At 37.7% G+C, this 24360-nt stretch overlaps 1 long non-coding RNA gene and 1 pseudogene across 3 annotated transcripts in view; one reads left to right on the top strand and one right to left on the bottom strand.

Annotated features, from left to right (window-relative positions):
• Positions 1-7354: 7354 nt before the first annotated feature.
• The window catches only part of LOC141425557 (uncharacterized), a 39149-nt gene continuing 22143 nt past the window's right edge, over positions 7355-24360 (top strand). For all 3 annotated transcript variants that reach the window (XR_012450532.1, XR_012450531.1, XR_012450530.1), the window contains exon 1: positions 7355-7475. This is a non-coding gene — a long non-coding RNA (uncharacterized lncRNA). The remainder of the gene's footprint in view (positions 7476-24360) is intronic.
• Positions 14819-15956, bottom strand: LOC109702975 (microtubule-associated protein 1 light chain 3 beta pseudogene; annotated as a pseudogene).

The raw sequence follows: 24360 nt of genomic DNA, 5'->3' as shown, positions 1-24360 counted from the left end.
TCTTTGCTTACTGTTCTTTAAAAACGTTGGTTGATCCATCCTTCTCAAAGAATGTCATGGCAAATTGAAGAGCTGTAAGCTCAATATCCTGGTTTGTCATCATAGTCACAACCCCCTTTAGACAAAGGCTGAGGGTACCAATACTGCTGATTTTTGTTTTGTTTTGTTTTGTTGTGGGAGGCTCTCACTCTGTAACACAGGCTCACTTACAGACCTGCCTAACCATGCATGACCAGCCCTGCTGATTATGATTTACTCCCTTTCCATCTTCCTGGAAGGATGTGCTTCTTGACTGCCTGCCCTATTAAACTAAAACAAGAACAAAAACAGATGGCGTGAGGGCTGACAGATTAAAGGAAGGACTGGGAAGTGGTCTGTTCACCTCTTGTCCTTACTGTTTGTAAACTGGGTGCTCAGCTGCGCTGGAACCACTGGCCAGAGATACATGTCAGTTTCCGTCAGCCCCGAGTGACTAACAACATCCTCAGTCTTCAGATCACGTTGCTACTGTTTGAGCAGGTGGTCTGCTGAGAACTGCAGACTGTGCAAAAGGGTATGGGAGAGGAGGAGGATATTCACTGGTTAGGTGGGTGGGCAGCCCTAAAGGCTTTTGTACTGCAGCTGATCCCATGCAATCTGGGATTGATCTCCCTCAATCTGGATAGAGTACATGAAAACTATTTGTTGAGTCTCTCTAAAATTATTTTCAGAACTTAAGGTAATCTGTCTAAACTACGCCTTCTTGACTATTAAAAGTACTCTAATCCATTTAATTAGCTTGCTACCAGCACCTAGATTGGAATTTGTGGAAAGGCTGGTGGCCAGATATTTGCCCAAAGGTCACATAAACTCAGATTTTTCCTGAAGGTTTGAAATGACCTGCCATGGTGACTCTTCAGCTCTTTAGACAGTCAGCTTCCAGCTGATTTGCTCAATTGAAAGTATTTTTGTATATTACTATTTCTTCATTTTATTCTCCAAGTTCATATGGAAACGAACCTCATGGAATTTAACAGCCAAGTCCCATTTAGAATATCTAGAGTCCTGCTTTTCCTTAAAAACACAAACGTTTGCAGACTTACTTCTTTCAGCAGTACTCAGGTTTGATCTCAGGGTCTTGTGATTGCTAGGCAGGCATTCTACCACTGAAGCCACACTCCAAGTCCTTTCTACTCTAGTTATTTTTTGAATAGGGTCTTATGTTTTTGCCCAGGGCCAACCTTGGACCACGATCTTCCTACTGAGGGCCTCTGACGTAGCTAGGACCATAGGCATCCACTACCATGCCCCAGCTTATTGGTGGAAATGGAGTCTTTCACTAACTTTTTTGCATGGGTTGGCTTTAAATTGCAAACCTCCTGAGCTCAGTAGTAGCTAGGATAATAGACGTGAACCATTAGCCCTGCCTGAAGGCTTTCGTAGGCTTTCTTTTCTGGGATATTTCAGGTAAAGAATATGGTTGTGGGGAAAGAGATACTTCCCTTGTGATTTGTACCAGTGCTTGCAATATAGCAATATTACAATCTTATTAACACAGGCAGCTCCTGGCACACACTGAGCCTTCAGCAACTGTTAGTTATCATTCTCCTCTCTAAGAAGACTTTATTTTATACAGAATCTTATCCAGTATGGATCTACACAGGAAGAGGAAAGTAGTAGGTAGAAGGAAATAGCAGTCAGAACTCCACGGATTTAATTTTCTGTGGACAGCCATCGATCGTGGGTCTTGGCATTAGAAAAGCATTAGAAAAGGGTTAGTAAAGCTGAGGCATCTAAATAAATATTCATGGGCTCACAAGCAAAAGCTAAATAACCTCCTTGGTAGAGTCTTATAAGCAAAAATGTTCTACCTAGAAGGAAAGGTGATTGATACTAGGAATTCTCATGAGTTTTAAGGAGACTCATCTTATTCTTTGTCAAATGAAGTTAGTTTTTTTTGTTGTTGTTTTTTTTCAAACAGGGTCTCCCAATGTAGCCAAGGCTGGTCTCAAACTTGTGATCCTCCTGCATCAGCTAGCTGGTATTACAGGCTCACACCACTGTTCCTAGCTATCAAATAAAGTTAGAATTAGGTTTGAAAGAGTCTCAAGCTTCTTCAAAAATCTCTCCTAATCACCTGTTTGAAACTATAATCCCTTACTAGCGAAACATCTTTAATGAACTTTCATTTAAGGAAAATATCCTGGAAGATCTTCTGTTGATGGAGAGTTTGTGAAGATTTGATATTTGTTGGCCAACTTAAAAGTAATCTACAAATAATTTTTACTGCTAGCTATTTTCTTAGTTGTGAGATCACATTGAAACTGTGGCGAATTGCATTGTTGGCTTAGTCCCTATAGCATTCTTTTTGCTGGGTGACTTTGAACTTTATCTCACTAAAGAAGTAGAGAAATGTTGAGTGGCCTACTGGTCTCCGGTTTTTCCTGACTTTACCATGGAAAAGTTTTGCATGCTAAGAAGATAATTGGTCACCTTTAGTGAAGAATATTTTTATACGTTTTTAATTTAGTTTTGGTCAGTGACACATCGAGCTAATAGAATGAGGTAGAAATTGCAGTGTGTCTGTTCTGAGACTTGCTCTTAATAAACTTGTGTGTTTGCACTGCTTGTGCTTCTGCTATCACCATAAAGAACATGCCATGATTATCCCTTTGGTTCAAGAAGGGTATGTCTATGTGGAATAAGCCAAGCTCATCAGAGCAGCCCAGTCAAGTCCAGTTTATATCAGCTACTCTCAGCAAAATTGCAGTTACATGAGCAATTATAATAGTAAACAGTCATTGTTTTGAACTGACTTTTGGCATGCTTTATTACACAGCATAAATTACCTGCATAAGCAAATTTTATTAGTATCAGGTACTGAGCCGAAAGCTTTACAAAAAAACCTTCCACTTCTAAGGTATATAGTAGCAACTGTTACCACTATTTTACAATTGGAGAAATGAGTACCCAGAAAGTTGTCACACGCCACAAGCTAGTCATGGAAAACTCAAGCAAATCAGCAATGTAATTATAGCAACAGTTCATTGATTATCATTGTTGTCAGTATTCTATTATGTATTATTATTGCAGTTTAGTTATGGAAGGAAATTTGGGTTGTTTCTAGTTAGGGGCTATGACAAATAGTAGTAGTCCAATGATGTAATGTATAAGATATGTATGTGTGTATATACATATTACACATTTGTAAACAAGTGTGGTTATTTCTATCGGTTGATATACCTACTGAATCCCAGGGGTATATTGGTTTATACACCTAGAATCCCAGCTACCTGGGAGGCTGAGGAAAGAGGATCCTTGAGTTCAAGCCAGGCCCTTGAAAAGTTAAGGAGATTCTATCTCAAGTTTGGCTAGAATAGCAAAGCATTTGGCTAGAAAATGCAAGGTCCTTGGTTCAATTCTGAGTACTGCCAATGAAAAAAAAAAGCTGGGTCATAAGATATGTTTATTTTCAGCTTTGCTACATGTTGTCAAACTGTTGTTCACAGTGATTGTAACAGTTATCCTTAGTGGCAGCGAGGGCTCTAGGTTATGCCTTGCATAGCAACAAGTCTAATATGCATATGCAATTTCCATCTATTTAACTACTCTTTGGCCACCTCTTGCTTGGGTCAAGGTTTATACACAAGTCTGCATTTGGAGAAATGGGTCCTGGGAAGGACCCATTTAGGAAGGAACTTCCTTGGACTATGGTCCAGGGAAAGCGTGGGAGAGGGGACATGGGTTCTTAGTGGGAATGTTCCTTTGGTTCCATGGGTTCCTTACTTCATTGGGTGAGGCAAGACCGGGCCAGCATGGACCCTCTTGCCTGTGTCTGAGGACAATATTCAACTCACCCACAATGTAGAAGGGTCTCAGTTGTTCTACTTCTAAGACTTGAACTTATTAGTCATTTTATTTTAGCCATTCTCCTGGATATATACTGACATTTAATTTTGTGTTGAATTGATGATCAGGGAGATAGAATATTTTTTTCTTTACTGTTGTTATCATTTGTCATTTAGATATACTGTCCTGTGAAATATCTGTTTCCCACAATTTTCTGTTGCCTTGTTGGTCACTAATATTATCCTCATTTTACAATGGGTATTTAAAGTACAAAGAAATTAAATAATTTGTGTAAGGTGCCATAACAAGAATGTAAAAACAGAGCTGGGGTTTGAACCTAGGGTATCTGACTTCATAGTTCATTCTCAGGTTCTCTTAAATGGTCATATGAGAAACCAAAATTGGAGTCTGACATCTGTTATAATTCTCTGACATATGGCTTGCACTCCTCACTGGGGCAACATATTGTACTCAGCATGCCTAAGTGGATACTACTTTAAGTAAGGCAGATTCAGGGGAGAGGCTATGTTGCAGAGACCACAGTCATGGGAAAGATAATATCATTTGAGAGAATAAAAATAACCACCAACTTGATTTATAATTACAATAACAGATTTCTACTGAGCATCTAGTATATTCTGAACACTATCCTAAATTTCAATACATTCTTTCTAATCTTCACAGCAACCTATGAAGAGACTATTATCTCTAGTTTACAGAAGAGAAAATGGACTTTTGAGGAAGTTTGGGTACACACTGGTAAGAGGTGGAGCCAGGATTCAAACTTAGGCCTTGCTCTGTGTTCAGAGGCAGACTTTTTTCTTTTTCTTTCCTTTTTTCTTTTTTTTTTTTCCTGATCCACTATACTTTCCTTATGAGAGTGAGGTGACCTGGGTTACTAAATTCAGTTGGGATTACATGATCCAGTGGATATAGAATGAAGCTGCTTGGTGCATGGGATGTGAGGCATGGGCCAACAGAAACCTTCAAGATAGTGCCCCAGGAAGAGCCAGAGAAAGAAGTCATTGAGCTGTTTAAATGAAATGTCTACTTGAAGGAGCCAAGAAGAGAGATAAAAGCAAGGGATCATGAAGATGGATGCTGAGAGCTCACACCTGTAATTCTAGCTACTTGGGATGCTGAGACTGAGAAGATCATGATTCACGTCAGCCCAAGCAAAAAGTTCACGAGACCCCTCCTCAACCAATAGCAGAGCTGGTAGCATGCACCTGTCATTGCAAGCTACTCAAGAGCCTGAGATCAGGAAGATTATGATTCTAGGTCAACCAAAGCAAATAAAAAAAGTTCGAGAGACCCCCATCTCACTAGTAAAAAGCTGGACATGGTGGTATGAGCCTGTCATCCCAGTGAAGGCAGGAAGCTTATCTCCAAGATAACCAGAGTAACAGGGCTGGAGGTATGACTGAAGTGGTAGAGCACCAGCCTATCAAGTGGGAAGCCCTGAGTTCAAATTCCAGTACTGCAAAAACAAAAAATAAAACAACAACAAAAACAAACAACAATAACAAAAAAAGGTAGCAGATAGCAAGACAAATTAACAAGTTCACCAGAATAAAGGTTAAGGAAGCAAGTGCTTAATAGAGATTAAAGGGGGGGGGAGATTTTCAGTGGGCCTTCAGATTATCCTATATCTGAGAAGGACACTTTTTGGGGTGTTGAGCCAATTTGGATCCTTCTTTCTATGTCATTTGGTGGTTCCTGGATCCTGCTTACTGGTAGGACCATTTGCAGCTCTCCTCCTCTTTATAGTGTGTGTCTAGTTCCCATATATTAGGTTCTTATGGCTGCTGTAACAAATTAGCACAACATGATGTTGTTACACACTTTATTTTCTTACAGCTCTGGAGGTCAGAAGTGAAAAATGGGTTTCAAGAGGTTGAAATCAAGGTCTTGGCAGAGTCAGACTTCCCCTTTACCCCCACCCTCTTCCCTAACACACACAGAGGCTCTGGGGAGAATCCTTTTCCTCACCTTCCCACCTTCTAGATCTGCAGTGCATGGCTCATGGGCCCCCACTTCATGTGCAAGGGCATAATCAAATCTCTCTCTGCTACTTCTTCATGTCACCTTCTCTGTGGTCAAGTTTCCCTCTAATTCCCTTATATAAGGATGTATCATATAAAGATGCTTGTAACTGCATGTAGGGCCTAGTAGGATATCCCAGGATGCTAGCACCATACCAGAATCCTTAATTATATCTACAAAGCAGTTTTATCCATATAAGGTAATATTCACAATATTCAGCCCATTACACTCCCACCGCTTGGAGTCAATGTGCAATATACATGTCTCCTATTTCCCTCTCTGAAGGCTCATACTTGGAAATAAATGGGTTCATTGTCTGATAAGTACTGAAAATCAGTAAAAGTGTTCTGAAACTTTTTGTTCAGAAATTTGTGTCTTTGTGGTTTGCCTAAACCACTTACTTGCTCAGGATCTGTTAAAAGTGTTCTAGGCAACACAAAGAATGGTTAGCATTTATGTTTTACGTCAGATATAAATTCTTTAGATGATGCATGGAATTTCTTACTGTGAAAGCACTGTTCTCAGAAGTTTCCTTTTTGAGGAACCTGATACGCTTTCAAATTTTCTATTTCAAAAATTCTTCCCCTGCATCACTTCTGTTAAGTACTTCTAGTGAATCCCTGTCAGCAATGGCAGGAAGTTCACTTCCGTGCGAGGGCCGGTGGCCCTGGAACACCTGTTGTGCTCATGGTGAGTGTGAGGTGTCATGCATGTGCTGCCCTCTTCCCCAGGCCGCCAGCTGGAAGGCTCAGCTGCCTCTCAGACCAGGATCTTCGTGGCGTTCTCCAGAGGCCAGGGCTTCGCTCTCATCCTGCTTTTCATCTTCCATATCATTCACATTGTGTGAAGCTTTAGCTGTGGGGCCCCGGGACAGCATTTGTATTCTGTAACCATTTGTTGTCATTCATTTAACATGTGTTTGCCCTTAAACACAAGTGTCTGCAATGTACCTGGCATTTTGTGGGTTGCTAAGGATTTAAGGAAGAGAGAAGCATGCTTTTGGGATATCAAGTTTAGTTAAGCTATGATAACCCTGCATAGTAGTTCTGTTTAGTGGCAAGTGACAGAAACCAAATTTACATTGACTGAGCATCAGCTGTATAACGGAAAAAACCCAGGAATAGTACTGTGTATCAAGGATCCAATCAGAGAAGGATTCAATCAATTAGAAGTATACACACACCACACACCACACACACACACACACACACACACACACACGCACACGAGTAAGGGAATTTGACCAATGCAGTTATGAAAGATGGTTAGCCAGTCTCTTTATAAAGCTGTTGTCTTTGTTTCTGATGCTGAAATTTGATGTTATCTGAGCTAGTTGTCCATTACAGAAGCTGGATGTAAAGTGGAAAATAATGAGGAAAATTGGGGACCCACAAACATGAGATGGAACCTATGAGAATGGTCTGAAACTCTGGTCAGTCTCTGACTGCCTTCTAACCATGTTGACTCCTTCTTGCAGAAAGGAAGCTGAAATCTTTTATCATCAAGTTAAATGAGTACCTGGTCTGGAAGCTGGTAAAAGTATGTGTGAAAATTTGGGTGAAAGTGAAGTAAATTCAAATCTTCCCACCCCACACAAACAGGTCAGTAGAAAACTGATGATGTGTATGCACTGTAACAGTAACTCGTGCCACTGCTGGGCCTTTTCATGCATTAAAAACATTATGGTGATCTTCACCTTCTGAATTTCACACAAAATGCCTTGTGTGTTCAACTCTAACTAGAAATTTATTTTGAAGGTGATTCTGGGAGCTAGAGTGCAGAATAGACAAGTGAACACATTACAAAGGCACCATATTGGCATATGGAATGACAGGCTGGAGGGGTTTAAGCAACATGTTTGCAAATCTCTCTCAACTCCAAGTTTCTTTAGACTTATTTCTCAAAGAGCATTGGAAAGTGCTTCTCTTTCTCAATAGTTCTAGCAAGTCTGGAGCTGGTATTGTCCCTGATTCACCAAGGGCTTCACAGCAGGCTTACTGGGCAGTCCGTAGTCACTTGTCTTCTCCTGGATTCAGAGTGTGGGACTAGCCCCATTCTAACTCTGGAAATTGGGAATATATTAGAGGCATTTTCTAAGGCAAAATCAAGGTATTAGTACTGAAAAATTAAATCAACATAAAAATAAAAGCCTGATAATAAATAATTGTGATAGGTGTTGCCATAGGACACGTTTGTCAAATATGGAAGCAGCTGGCTGCAGAAGGTCATTACAGGCTGGTATCTGGAGGCCTTTGTGCCTCCTATCTGGGACTTATGTATTGGCTGTCTATGTGGCCTTGGGCAAATTGCTTAACCTTGCAGGAGCTAAATTACCTAATTTAACAAGGGAAGATGTTAGTCTAAATTCATTCATTTATCCAGAGAGCAATTATTGAATTTTAGCCACCTGCCACATTTTATGATGAACAAGAAGCCCTAAAGGGGCTTACCATGAATTGAGGAAACAGCAAGTAAATTTACAACATGTGTAATGGATGCAACACAGGGAAAGAGAAGAGAGACTCTCTGGAGCAAAGCGAGCTTTTATGAGAAGAACATCTGAAGACAACCTTTTAAAGAACCCGTAGAATTTTCTTGGGAGATAGATTGGGGACATCTATTTTGTTGATAAGAACAGTAGATGCAAAGATGCAGAGCTGTGAAGCAGCAATATCTGTTGCAAACATCCACAGGGTGAGAATAGCCAAGTGCAGGCACTTGTGCCCAACCAGCAAAAGCTGTTGAGAATCCAAGCAAGAAGGTATTTTACAACAGGCTGAGGTTTGTGGTCTCTATCTTATGGGAGTGAGGTACAAGAGGACAATTTTGGGCAGGAGACACATGAATGGTATTTAGGAAACTAGGTGTCAGTGAGGAAGAAAAAGATGAGAACATAATGGGGCAAGTTAAGATCATTTCTAGTATCCAATAGCAGAAGTTACATGCCTGGACTTAAATAGTGATGTTTTGTCTGAAGCTGAAGAATACTTAAGGGGAGATGTGAGGATGTAGTTATTTGCTGATTGGGAGGAGAGATGCAGAAAAAGTAATGCCAGCTCCTAGGCTCACGATCATGAAGAGGTGAGGCTGCTATCATTACAAAGAAAAAAAAGGAGAAAAGGTGGTTTGGATACAGGTGAAAGGAGATATTGAGCTCAGTTTGGGGTTTGGTGAACTAAAATGGATTTTAGGATTCCCAGGTAAGAAAGCTTATGAAGGCCAAAGTTTCTAATTCATCCAATTCTGAGAGTCCTTTATTTGTGTTTGGAGTCATTTCAGTCATGATTGTGTGGGAGCTTTCCTGGTCTTGTTAGAAACAAAGATATGTGTCCTGAGAATACGAGGACTTGACAAGTGGTTGGTAGATATGATCAGTGTGTCTACTTTAATACCCTGTTTCCAGTGTTTATTGGGAAGAGAGCTGCATTTCGTGATTCAGATATCAAAGGAACTAAAATAACCTGTGCATTCCTAACTTCCCTTTATTTTTTATCACAGAGGAAAATCACGGAGGAAAAACGAAGGGAATCTTTTGAACAGTTCTTCATAAAATGCTTCCTCCATTTCTCATCTGAAATAGTCTCTGTGAAAAATTATTTTTGGTAAAGAATGTTTTCTTCATACTTGCTTTAAGTAAAGTAGTATTATCATACTTCAACATAAGGATGCAAAAGATAACCCCAAATAACCAGAACTTTACAACAAAATATAATCTGTAGTCCTATTTCTAATTAGTTTTCCTTACAATGAAATACCATCTACAGTCCTATTTCTAATTAAAGTTACTTTCTTTAAAATATTATACTTATTTAAACAGAGTAGGTTTGACCTGAGCCATAGAACTTCCTTCCAAAGTTATAAGCACTACTGTATTCATACACAAGTATGAATGAATTTGCCTAGCATTTCAGTGGCCCAGTGTTCAATATTTGGGCATTCTGTTCCCATCAATTTTGATTTGATGGTAACCACACAAATGAAACAGATTTGAATATGATTGCAGTTCATCTCAGAAAAGTACACTGAGGTTAAGGATAACTTTTTCTTGTGTTTCTAATAGACAGAAGCCTAGAAAACTGAACCAACCTTCATGTCAATTTTCTTTCACAGCTTAAGGAGACAAAGGAACCACTACAAATTATTTCATCCATGGTAGTGAAGGAACATTTTGTTTCCCTCTTAACTCTTCCTTGAATTAGATTTACTAGTTTGGTTGGAATCAAGATTCAGTGACTTTTGACAGATTGAAAATGTAGATTCTGGTCCTCCCTGAGGAGGAACTGGATTACAAGTTAAAAGCCAGAAGTTCTTGTTCTGGCTTCAGTATTGATGACTTAACTTCTGTGCAACAAGAGTTTTTGCATCCATAAAATAGAGCAGCAACTTCATCTAGTCTTTCTGCCTAGATGGCAATATGTGTGGGGGGTCATAGGCAAAAATACTAGTGGCAAATTTTGTGTCTCGGAAAAAAATGTTGGAGGAGACGAGGTGAGATTTGACATTCTCCCCTACCACTCACAAGCCCTCCACTGTGACAAAGGAACTTTGCAATTTAACCTCATTTTCCTCATCCACTAAGTGAGAGGCACTCACTGAGAGTCTGCCTACCTTACATGATAAAAACTCAATTCAAATGAAATGTATAATTGTTAATAAAATTTAAAAGACCATTTATATGAAAGGTTTGCAAGGTGTTACTCCTCTGGGAAGAATTTGTACAAGAGAGCAGAGCCTAAGTAAGAAAACTACTCAAGATGCAAATTGGTTTTCCACTGCTGCTGTAACAAAATTACCATAAATTAGTGACATAAATAAGCATATTTTCTTGCAGATTCAATATGTCAGAAATCCAACAGGGATCTCTCTGGGCTAAAATTACTGTGTCAGTAGGTATCAGCAGGGCAGAGTTTGGAGGCTCTAGGGGAAAAGTTATTTCTTTGCATTTTCCAACTTTTAGAAGCCACCCACATTTCTTGGCTCATGGCCCCTCTCTTCCATCTTCAAAGTCAGCACTGTCACACCTCTGTGACTCTTCTTTGGTTGTTCAGTGTTTCTTTGATCACCAGGAAAAGATTTTTAATTTTAAGGACTTGCGTGAATGATTCAGGCCCACCTGGATAATCTAGGATACTCAATTCATTTCAGGTTTCCTAACCTCAATCACATCTGCAAGTTCCTTTCACCATGTAAGATAATATTTTCGTAGGTCTGGGAATTAGAAGGGAACATTTTTGTATGCCATTATTCTGCTTATCATAATGTGCAACACAGTGATAATACCAGTTATAGAGCTACTGAAAGTGGTAATGATGATTTTTTCTTTTGCTGAATCATCCAGGAATTGAGTCCTGATTGACATTTAATCCAGGATTAAGTACTCATCATATTTAACCTGCCAGAGAAATTATCGGTCCTTTAATCCATTCTCTAATTTATCATTTACTGCTTTTCAAAAGATATTTTTTTTTCTTCTGGCAGAAGTATCAACAATAGGAGAGAGAAGAAATATGGAACTGAAACTTCTAAACAATGAGGACAGTCTCACTGCTCAGTGTTTTAGACTATTTTAGTGATGTACGTTCAGTAGATTCATAGCTTATGCAATCACTGGTGGAGATGGAAGGAGGTTTTCTTTAGTTTGGCATATATTTTCATTGTATTCAGTGGTTCCTTTAAACTCTTTTCTGACCTAGGACATCTGCTTATTGCAAGGTGGCTACATAGGGTGCACAGTCTTTTCTCACCCTGGAATCCATCTTCCTGCTGTTTCAACCTATCCTTTGGAGAGACATGGAAGAAGGGAGTCTACTATAATTTTTTTTTGCTAATTGCAGGACAAACTCTTAGTTCCCCCAAACAAAAATGCTGATGAAATGAATGAAGATAGGTAGTCACTAGCATGCTTAACTTCACAATTGAGAAAGTTGAGTCCCAGAAAAATTTTAATGACTTGCCCCAGGTCACACAGTTAGTAAATGACAGAGCCACAATTTAGGAAAGACTTTGCCTAACTCCAAAGTTCCAGTTTCTCAGAAGCTGAGGTTATTTAACAAACAGCTGTCATATTGATGCAGTTTGGACAAGCCAGGCCAGATATTTGATGCAGACCTCCTGAATTTGAAAGATGAACAATTAGTATATTTTTTATTTTACTATAAAAGAAAAAATGTGGGGGTGATTTTAAGAGGGTGAAAAGTAATTATGGTTTGAGAGTAAAGAGACAATTTATGTTCTCAAGATCTTGGGCTTTAATGCCTACAACAAATATTTTGAGATTAGTTGATCTCAAGTGTGTTTTTTTCTGATTTCCTTCTGAGTAGGTTTTGCCACAATTTCTTCTCAACCAGACATCAGTTATGAAATAATCCTGTTAGAGAACATGGATGTAGTATTTGTTTCTAATTAAGACCTTGGGTTTGCCAGACTTCTTTTCTGGTATTATTACTAGAAATTTGTGAGCATTGATACCAAAGTTAAAATAAGCCTACAATTGAATTCAGTGCTCAGTTGTGCCTTTTCCTAGTACAGTTACAATGAGATTCTTACTTTCTTTCCTCCAGATAGGTTTCTGCTATTACAGTCTAAGACTCTGTGTGTTTGTCACCAAATTTGGGGTTTAGGGAGGGTAGGGTCGAGCTTTAACCAAGATGGTGGAGTTTTGGGAAATGTAAGATAGGGCTAGGTTATGGCACCCCTAGGAATGAAAGAGTAGGATAAAAGCAGACGTTATATATTCATGTGTGTATCAGTGGCATGCATGTTTTCACATGTCAGGATCTGAAGGCCAGAGAAGAGTGTTTGAACAATTTCCAAAAAAAAGGAAAATCTTAGGAAACATAAATCATGATGTGGAACACAAAATAGGGAACCAAAGGCCATCCAGAGTGGTGGGAGTACAGGTGAGGATCATGTAAGACAGGAGGAGGCAGGGAGATTATTTTATGTTAATATATTGTATACAACAGAAGTGATGGTTAATTTGCAAGCAGGACCAGACCTCTGGTTTGGCCATGTGGCAAAAAATTCTAGCAAATGGTCATTAAAAACTGAAGTCAGTGGGCAACAGTGTCTTCCTTCTGTGCTGTGTGCCCCAAAATAGGCACAATGGAAAATGTACAAGGAAGTTCCTCACTCACTCAGTATATATTTTTATTTAAAAAATGTTTTAAATTTTTTGGTTTTTGTTTTCTTTGAGACAGGGTCTTGCTGTATAGCCCAAGCTGGCCTTGAACTTGCTGTGTAACTCAGGCTGGCTTTGAACTCAAATCCTCCTGCCTCAGCCTCCCCAATGTTGAGATTATAGGTACGGCCATAATGCCCACCTTTAACTCAGTTTAATATTACTTTTATCAGGATGCAAGATTGTCCCTTTATGTTGTCCCTCATACATCTGGCCTCCTTTACTAAGGGACAAGGAAACCTTGTCATCTTATATTACTACGTAGCAGGAGGTCTACAAGAAATGAAAGTGATCCATGCTCCAAGAGAGGTCATCCTTTGTGTTTCTTATACACATAGAAGAAAATTCTTTTTTTTCTTGTCCACCCCAAACTTCTTCTCTCACTAATTCCTTTAAAGTTGTTCCTTTACCTTCTGTTTCTTTTCTTCACTGGATAATCTTGGAATTGTTTTTTTTAAATCATCTCTGAAAGAATGTCTCTTAGAAGGGCAACTCCCACGCTGAGGTTAGTAGTCTGTTTTGATTGATGATGGTCAATTTAAGTTCAAAACAGTAAAATTTCAGTATTTAGAATATCAAGTTCCATGTAATAGGTAACACTTAAGTGAGTACCCTGAAAGAGAATGGCTCATATTTTCTCCATAGAAGCATTACTAACAGCAAATAGAGAAAAATATGTGTCCGTGTGGGGAGGGAGAAACTCACACTTGCAAGCTTCTGAGAATGCAGTCCTTGAGTAAATGCAGAGACGAAGTTTTTCTTTACTATTTTGCATTTTAACTTAAAAGTTCACATCAGCTTTTCATTTACCACCATAATATATTAATATCAAAGAATCTTAAGATGTTTTAAAATTACGTATTAGGAAAATTATTTCTTTTTTATACTTCTCTTTTTCCAATCTCCCTAAACTTTAAGTATAGTTTAGAGTTCAAGAAATTACATCATAGTGGTCTCACAGTGTTGCATTATCCTTGAACCTCAGGCCTACCATCAGTTTAAAATGCCCAGGCCAGGCCTGGAGAAGCCAAGTTCAAATCATGTCATTAAAGAATACCCAGCAATCAAGCACATATTCCAAACTTTAACATCTCTTGAAAGTCTCTGATAGGCACACAGATGGTTTTTAAACAACTTTCTGTACTTCTTTGTGAGTTTGAGATCTTTCATAATTATAAAATAAATAAAACAGAGCAAAGTCCACACGGTCTTAAGTCTTATCAAAACCTATATCCTTATACTTCTCTCAGGGTTTCTAGAATAGAATGTGTATTTTCCTGATTTCACATCTTTTCTTATTCTATTCCCCAGCATAGAATTTCTTCTTTCTCTTTCCTGTTTGTCTGAGTCATTTTGTTTTCATTAGATTCAACTTAAGTTTCATTTCCTACAAAAAAAACTCATACCAGATGTCATTATTTCTCACTAATCTCTTCCTCCTCCTCCTCCTCTTCTTCCTCCTTTTCTTTTTCTTTGGTGATTTAGAATGTAAAGTATCTTATTTTTAAGCTTCTAAAAATTGGAAAACAAGATAGTTTAAATTAAATAATGCAGTTTTCCAAAGCTGAATGTACTGGTTTGGAGTTCAGGTTTTCTGCTTAAAATATAAAAACAACTTCCTAGAATTCCTTGATGGGAACACCACTTTGATTGTGGTGATCTATGATTAGATTAACTGATCACTCTCAGTTGGTAATATCTTTTTTCTTTTTTCCCTTAATAAAGGCTTAAAAAATTTTAGAATAGATACATTTTTTTCTAGTCCTAGAATTTCATTTCAAGTGTCTCTTGAAAGATGTGCACCATACACAGGAATCTATCTTAATCCTTCTCACTTTCATATACTTTAGAAGTTGGCATGGAAAACTGTATTTTTTTTAACTAACAGGAAGAAGGTTACATTAACACTGTGCTGTAAATGCCTTCTCATTACCTTGATGAGTCCATCAAAGAAAAAATATTCAGTGATATTTCTTTTTAAATATTTTAAAATAGTTTTACATACTATTACATACTCATTTACATACTCATTAATAATATGAAGGGATTTCATTGTGATAATTCCATAAATGTGTACAGTGTACTTTGAATACCTTTTCTCCCTTCTTTCTTAGACCTAAAATGATGTTGATGATAATAATGGAACATGAATGTGAAAGGGGGACAGCCTGAGGGAGGAATCAGTGATACTTTTTAAAGTGTGGTGTGGAGAATATCAGTCAGTACCATCTTGACAGCTATGGTGACTGCTGCAACAGGGTCTTGCATTGGAGAACTAGGTCCCGCTCAATGGACATTAGAAATTCGTAACCAAAGAACAAGATTGAGGTCAGTGATTGGAAACTTAGTGAAAGGAGGCATCAAGGTACAGGGGGATTCTGGTTACATGGACCTAACAGGATTGTTCCTGAAGAGAGGCCAGGGTGATCAGATATCACCTGGAGGGGGTAGTAGAAGATGGAGAACCTGTTCAGGTATTAAAGATGATGGGATGTCATGCGTGTGGGTTTTCTATAAGCCGATTTGGCAAGGTTCTTTGCTTTTGCTAATACTGGATTATTCAAGGAACTACACATTTGGGTACAGGAGGTTTAAAATCTGATTAAAGTTTGATCAAGAAAGAATCTTTGAGCTGGAAGCTTGGCTTGAGTGGTAGAACACTTGCTTACTAAGCTAAGGCACTGAGTTCAAACCATATATCACCACCAAAAAGAAAAAGAAGAATCTTTGTCAGTTTACTTATGTTGATGTAAACAGGTACAAGGAATTTGGTTTTATTCAGCACAGGAAGTTGCTTCTTACTCTTGTATTGCTCTGTTATCACTAGGTTGGCAGGTCACCACTCTCAGATAAGTCAGATGTCTACTCTTTGTTCTGCTTGGAAGCTTTTCTGTGATGGCATGGCGCTGGAGGCTGAGGGGTAGTGTGGGGAGTTGAAAGTCACCAGGATGGGCCTAATGTGGGCCAGTCACTTCCTCTACTACCTAAACTAAGCTCTCTACTACCTAGACTAAACTCCTCTCTACTACCTAGACTAAACTCCCTACTACCTAGGCTAAACTCCTCTCTACTACCTAAACTAAACTCCCTGCTACCTAGACTAAACTCCCTACTGCCTAGACTAAACTCTCTACTACCTAGACTAAACTCCATACTACCTAGACTAAACTCCTCTCTACTGCCTAGACTAAACTCTCTACTACCTAGGCTAAACTCCTCTCTACTACCTAGACTAAACTCCCTACACCTAGACTAAACTCTCTACTACCTAGACTAAGCTCTCTACTACCTAGGCTAAACTCCCCTCTACTACCTAGACTAAACTCCCTACTACCTAGACTAAACTCCTCTTTACTATCTAGACTAAACTCTCTACTACCTAGACTAAACTCCTCTTTACTATCTAGACTAAACTCTCTACTACCTAGACTAAGCTCTCTACTACCTAGACTAAGCTCTCTACTACCTAGACTAAACTCTCTATTACCTAGACTAAACTCTCTACTACCTAGACTAAACGCTATACTATCTAGACTAAACTCCATACTACCTAAGCTAAACTCCTGTCTACTATCTAGACTAAACTTCCTACACCTAGACTAAACTCTCTACTACCTAGACTAAACTCTCTACTACCTAGACTAAACTCTCTATTACCTAAACTCCTCTCTACTACCTAGACTAAACTCCCTACTACCTAGACTAAACTCTCTACTACCTAGACTAAACTTCCTACTACCTAGACTAAACTCTCTACTACCTAGACTAAACTCCTCTCTACTACCTAGACTAAACTCTCTACTACCTAGACTAAACTCCCTACACCTAGACTAAGCTCTCTACTACCTAGACTAAACTCTCTACTACCTAGACTAAACTCTCTATTACCTAAACTCCTCTCTACTACCTAGACTAAACTTCCTACTACCTAGACTAAACTCTCTACTACCTAGACTAAACTCCTCTCTACTACCTAGACTAAACTCCCTACTATCTAGACTAAACTCCTCTCTACTACCTAGACTAAACTCTCTATTACCTAGACTAAGCTCTCTACTACCTAGACTAAGCTCTCTACTACCTAGACTAAACTCCCTACTACCTAGGCTAAACTCCTCTCTACTACCTAGACTAAATTCCCTACTACCTAGACTAAACTCTCTATTACCTAGAATAAACTCTCTACTACCTAGACTAAACTCTCTATTACCTAGAATAAACTCTCTACTACCTAGACTAAACTCTCTACTACCTAGGCTAAACTCTCTACTACCTAGGCTAAACTCTCTATTACCTAGACTACACTCTCTACTACCTAGACTAAACTCCCTACTACCTAGACTAAACTCTCTACTACCTAGACTAAACTCTCTATTACCTAAACTCCTCTCTATTACCTAGACTAAACTCTCTACTACCTAGACTAAACACTCTACTACCTAAACTCCCTACTACCTAAACTCCTCTCTACTACCTAGACTAAACTGTCTACTACCTAGACTAAACTCTCTACTACCTAGACTGTTGTTGCATTCCCGTCTGCCTGTTGTGATTTTCTTTCTCCTGATGCTTCTTTCTCTGTCTAGGTAGCTAGTAAGTTCCAGAGTAGTCACTTAAAAAGTATTTGGAAAAAAAATTAAAAGATATGAGAAAGCTAGTTCTTCAAACTTCAATCGCTATCAATTGCTTTCAAGTAAATGGAAGGAAAAGTGTTCAAATTAATGAATCTGACTTACCAGGTGAGTCACTGCATAGAAACAGGCTTTATAAAGAGAACATATTTCTCTGTTTTCAGTGTTAAATATTTCTGTGATTCATTCATTAAGTAATTGTTTTTGAGGGTCCATTATGGCCAGTTACTATTCTTGACACTTGAGATACAGCAGTGTGTAAAACAGAAGATGATGGAGATAAAGATGATGGAAAAAGAAACCACATCTTGTCTATTTGGGTGTAATAATAAGCACTTCCCATCAGCTATGACTTATGTGGGTAAAACTGGGCATTCTGAAGGGTTGCTAGTGGAAGAACTCTAAGCAATTAGCTCATTTGGGTATACTAAGATTAGTTATATTTAGGCTTCTGACTGGACATCAGGAACAAGATTTTTCCTTTAGCCTCCCAAGCAAGTGATGAGTTAGAAGCTTATCTTATTAAGTAAGAGACTGTCTAGGGTTGATGAGGATGGACAATATTGAAAGTATGGCATAGATTTGTATTCTGAGGCAGACCTCAGTAAATTTGTGCCAAAATCCTAAAGGAAGGAAGTCTGTGGTAAAGAAAAATCAAAATGTAAGAACCAAACCAAGAGATATAATACAAAAAGTGACTGGGTTTCTCATCTGTAGTAACAGAATTATCCAATGTGAAACACTTCTTTCTAATGTATAGTTTTAAAAAATAGTAAGCTTTTTGTTTATAAAAGTAATATATTCTTTTTAGAAAATATTAGAAAATTACTAAACGATAGTTAATGAGGAGGCTAACTTAGGATAGATAAATTACAGCTATACAAATAGATAGATGAAAGGTCTATTCTAATTTCTTCAGGAAACTTTCCCCATTGGGTGAAGGTTTGTACTTTGTTTTCCTACATGTAAGCTACTGATACTTTCTTTGTTTAACTAGCCTTAAGAAGAATGCAAAACTTATTACTCTTTCTTTGGATTATACTACATCTCCCAAGGCAATGGTTCTCAAACCTGGTTATTCATCAGAACCACTTGAGAAAGTTTGTAAAAACATAGATTTCCAGTCTACTCTAGACTACTGAAGCAGAACCCAGGAACCATATTTTTTAAAGCTTTTCCCAGATATCTTTCTGTAGCTTTTGGATTTACTCTTTCTAAAGATATATATGTATACAGATATATGGCATATAAAGTAATATATGCTACAGAGTGCTATTTTTCTAAATTTTAACTTACATGTATTTTTATGGAAAAGTTGAAAAAGACAAAAATGAAAAAACTTAAAAATTACTACAGTTTCACTATTGTTAATAGGCTTACATTTTGATGCATTTATTGATTGATTAAGTATATGTATATATGACTGTATACCATGTACATGCCAACATATGTATGAAGAATTGTAATTACATGGAAAGTGCTTGTGGTAACAGAAAAGAACAGGGTGAAAAATCTTTTATGTAGCCTGATCTCTTTACATTTTTTCACAATTAAGCTTTTTATAATTGATGTGAACTGTTACTGTTTTCAGAAAAAAATGGAGCTTCTTTTAATACATTCAGAAAATTTTCTGGGATTCTCTCATATGAAATGAAGGTAGCTTGCCTTGTCTTCATCATAATGTCATCTCTTTTTCCAGCACTTTCTCACATCCAGAGCATATAATGGAGAACCTATTGACTTCAGTGGTTTTGGAACTGGATATTAATATTATATTTTAATAGTTAATATTCAGAATATTAACATCAACATTCTGAAAGTAGAATTAGAAAGCGTAGGGAATCAAAAAATTTCTGTGTACAGATTAAAAAGTTAAAATACATTGCTTATTTTTGTCCCCCTGCCTCATAGAGTAGTAGACACTTTTCTCTTGGCAATAACTTTAGAATCATGATTAAGTATCTCATTAGTCCTGTACTCTGTGATCCCCCAAAGAATCCAAAAAGCTACAGAAAGATATCTGGGAAAAGCCTTAAAAAATATGGTTCCTGGGCTCTGCTTCAGTAATCTAGAGTATACTGGAAATCTGTATTTTTACAAACTTTCCCAAGTGGTTCTGATGAATAACCAGGTTTGAGAACAATTGCCTTGGGAAATGTAGTATAATCCAATTATTTTCTGGCATACTGAAGGGAAGAGGTGAAGGTAGATTTGATTTACTGTGTAAAAGCTAGATTCCCTGGAGAGGCTCTCTCTGGAAGAGATTTTAAAAATGTATTTCACTATATTTATTTCCCAAGAGAGTATTTTTGTTGTCATTCTAAAGTCATGTCAAAGATTTGATGAACTCTGCAGGTCACTTCCAACCATTCAATTTTATAAAATTGTGCCCAGTTCTGTAAATGTTGCAATGATCTTTAGAAAAAAATTTTTTCTCTGGAAAAAAGTGCATTTACTTCACACCCATTAAGCTAAGCATTTATGACATGTTCACACCCTTGGGCACATTTTGTTCTTGGCAGAAAATGAGATATTTAGCTCATTGTGAACACATAAAGACACTGGAAATTTTATTATGGCTTTCATTTCTTAAAAAAAAAATCTATATTAAGCACCAAACTAATATTTATTTCCTTCATTTTGTAGATAATTTTCTTTGTAACGAATATATAACAAGTTTTCCAAGTTTCTACGAGAAATAACTTTGTCTAATATGATCTTCTGTTCCTCCCTTTCAATCTCCTCATAATTTTTTTAAATAAAAAATACTTTAACTGAAGATTTAATGCATTCTACAACAAGATGGCATGCTGTCTTAACCTCTTAACTAGAGGAAACATTATTGTAGTGGAAGTTTATGTTTTTGTCTCTATACCACTCTTACCTGTTCTTGTTCACAAGTGGTCCAGGTGAGTTTCATCACTATGTCTGTTCTTTTTTCCTCCGGGTGAGCATGTGATCTCAGTTGGCCAATTATAACAGCTTGTCCTTCCTGGAGCAGTGATTGAAGTAAGAGTGAATATATGCCCTAAAAAAGACCAATAGGATGTAGGGTGAGAGAATTAGCCTCTTTCCTCACCCTTCTGAACTCACTAAACTAGAAGATGTGGCTATGCGGCACTTGGAAGTAGTTTTTTCCCATCAAATGATGAGTTTGTTTTCATAGGCTATCAGTATTTAGAGAGAGGTAGAGAAGAGGGATGGATCTAACTTTGTTGAGTATAAACATTCTAGCAATGTGAATTTTGTGAATTTGTTCTTTGAGCTCTCTGGAACTGAATTTGCAGATAAATTGTAAAGAGTTATAGACCAAAAATCCTGACTAATACAATTATTTGTTTTCAAATTAGCAGAAAGGTTAAGCAACTCAACGTAGTTAGTGTTATCACCTTAGAGCAAAGCAGGGGCAAAACTTAGTGAGACTCCATCTCAACAAAACAAGCCAGGCGTAATGATACATGCCTCTCATCACTGCCCTGTGGGAGACATAAGTGGGAGGATTGTGGTCCATGGTTGGCCCAAGTAAAACACCAGACCCTATCTGAAAAATAACCCAAAGCAAAAAAAGGCTGGAAGTGTTCCAGCGGTAGAGCACTTGCCTCACAAGTAGGAGGCAGTACTACCAAAAGAGAGAGAGAGAGAGAGAGAAAGAGAGAAATAGGTCAAATGTAGTTGTCTAAGAATGATATCATGCCAAATACAGAATTATCTAAACTGCTTTGGATCCAAATTTACAGGGTGTTTGCATAAATTATGAATCTAAATTGTTATATGAAAAAAAAGGAAATGGATGCACTATGTACCTAAAATAACGCTGGAAAATTCTAGTTTATATTATTCAAAGACTAAATGTGGTGGGATAGTTTGAATGACTGGAACCTATAGATGTGGTATTTTCCGTTGAAGAAAGTAAGATTCCATTTACCATCTAGTGACAGATCAAAGCCTATCTCTTCAGTGTCTTTTATTTGCCCCTTTATTCCTGTCCCTTTTTACATTTATCTTAGCCAAAAGGCTGAGACATGATTCAGTGACTCGTTTTTTGTTTTGTTTTTGCCATTCTGGGGTTTAAACTCAGGGCCTCATGCTTACTAGGCTGGTGCTTTGCCACTTGAGCCACTCCATTTTTTGTGTTGGGTATTTCAAGATAGGGTCTTTCAAACTGTTTGCCCAGGCTGACTTTGAACCACTATGCTCCTGATCTCTGCCTCCTGAGTAACTAGGATTACAGGCGTGAGCCCCTGGAGCTTTCTAAGAAGAATCTTAGAATGCTGTCTAAGAAGAAAGAACATGATATTTAAAATTTGTATATTTAAGGAAATAGAATTGAATATGAGAGGAGGGCAAACTGCTTAACATGCCTGAACATTAATTGTAATTAAGTTTTGAACTTATTTTTCTCCTTTAGTAAATATGTTTTTAAAAAATTTTAAGAGCTGGGCATTGTAGTTCATGCCTGCAATCCCAGCACTCTGGAGGCTGAGGCAAGAGGCTCATGAGTTTGAAATCAGCCTGGGCTCTACAGTGAGTTTCAGCCCAGCCTCCGTTAGACAACTGGGACCTTGTCTTACTAAACAAAAACTAAAACAAAAACCAAAATAATTTAAGATGTAATAATTGATGCACAAAATCACAGTAACATTTTTATAAGCTATATACACAGTAAAAAAATGAATACCTGTGAATCTACCACTGATCTTAAGGACTTGATCAATCTTTGTAGCAATGTGCTACAAAGCACTATGCTTTCATCTTCAAAGGTAACCACTCTTCTGCATTTTATGTCTGTCATTTCCTTACATTTTAAAAAGTACTCATTTTTAGTGTGTTTCCCTAACAATGCATTGTATGGTTTTGTACGATGCAGTATTTATATCATCTTATTGTAGTTTTCCTTGACTAGCTTATTTCAGTCTACATATATGGTTTTTAAAATGTATCCAGATGTTTCCCAATTAGCTGTACTTCATTGATTTTTAGGCTATATAAAATATTTTATTGTGGACTTTTCAATAATTCATCTAAGCTACTCTTCTGACACTGGAAACTGGAAGGTATATTCTGTTTCCAATTTTTGATGACATGGAAACATAGTGTAATAAAGGTTCTTATTCATTTCCTTTGGTATACATGCTTAAAAATTTTTCTATGATTCTGGGGTTCCTAACAGTGGAATTGGTTGGTTTGGGGTATAGAATATTTAACTTGTTTGGGGAGCTAGGGATCGAACCCAGGGTCTCGTGCATACTGGGCAAACGAGCTACATCCTAAGCCTTAGGATATTTTACTTGATATGAAGGTGTCAAGCTGTTTTCCAAAGTGATTAAGTCAGTTCACATTCCCACCAGCCATGAATGAGTAAGCGTTGACTCAAATCCTTACCAGCATTTGCCAATATCAGACTTCTGCACTGTTGTACGTTTAGGAGATGCAAAATCTTATCCCATTATTGTCTTAACTTCATTTCTGTGATTATTCATGAAGCTGAACGTATTTTCACGTGTGTATTCACCATTTGAGATATCTGTTTCATGAAGTACTTGTTTGTGACTTTTGTCTGTTTCTCTTTTGATTTGTGTTTTTCTTATTGACCCGGAAGTGTTCTCAAAACACATCTGGCTTCTTCCCTTATTGATTCTGTGTGCTGCAAATATCTTCTTTATGCTTATGCCATTCCCTTTTCACTTTCTTCCTGAGGCTTTTAAGAATCAATGTTTTAAATTTTAATATAATAAAATTAATCCTTTCCTTTATTATTTTTTTAAAGAAAACCTCTCTGAATAAAATATTTAATATTTCCTTCCTTCTAAACATTTTAGTACTTTATTTCTTGCATTTAAATCTTTAATTCACATGAAATTGGCTTTTATGTATTGGTATGGGATAGAGAATATAACTAACCATATAACTAACCAACTGTCCTGCATTATTTATTCTATAAGTCTTCTATTCCCAACCATCTGCATTTCTACTCTGTCTTTCATATGTGTGTCTTCTCTGTCTCTGTGCTGTTCTCTTGATCAATAAGTTTAATCTGTGTTGGTACCACTCAGTACCAACTATTCTACTTTTATAAAAAGTCTGGATAACTGGTTGGGTATGTATTTTGGCTGTTCTTGGGTCATTGACTTTCTATGGAAATGATTTCAGCTACAAGTTCTCAGTTTCCATAAAAAAGAATGTTGGGGTTTTGGTTTTTGAAAAGGCCAGTGTTGTCTCAACACAATCATGTGTTATTCAAACCCTGAGCTGAAGTGGAAGGTCTTTCTGCCAGAGTCACACACTGGATTCTGCCATCTTGCTGTGCACTGTGATAGAACTGTATTGGAGACCCGGATGCTTGCTTCTCCTGTCTCCTTGATGCACCCTTGTTTGACACTGCTTCTGCAGGTCAAAAGTATGTCTTGCTTGGTCATTTGCCCTTTTGTATATGATCTTACAAATATGCTACAATTCATTAGTCTGTGTTTCCAGTGATGGGCGTCAAGGTTGTCTCCCATTGCTGGGTACCACAGACCACACTGCCATCTTCGTGTCTGTGCTTTCATGTCTGAGAACCCTTTACTTGAGATTCATTGCCAGGAATGAGCTGGGTGGATCATAGATAACGTTGATCCTTTACCTGCTGCAATATGATGGGCTTGGCTCTAGAGAAGTTGTACCAGTTTACACTTT

This window comes from Castor canadensis, chromosome 8 (genome assembly GCF_047511655.1).
Source record: "Castor canadensis chromosome 8, mCasCan1.hap1v2, whole genome shotgun sequence".
Lineage (NCBI taxonomy): Eukaryota > Metazoa > Chordata > Mammalia > Rodentia > Castoridae > Castor > Castor canadensis.
This window is presented reverse-complemented; position numbering and strand designations above follow the sequence as displayed.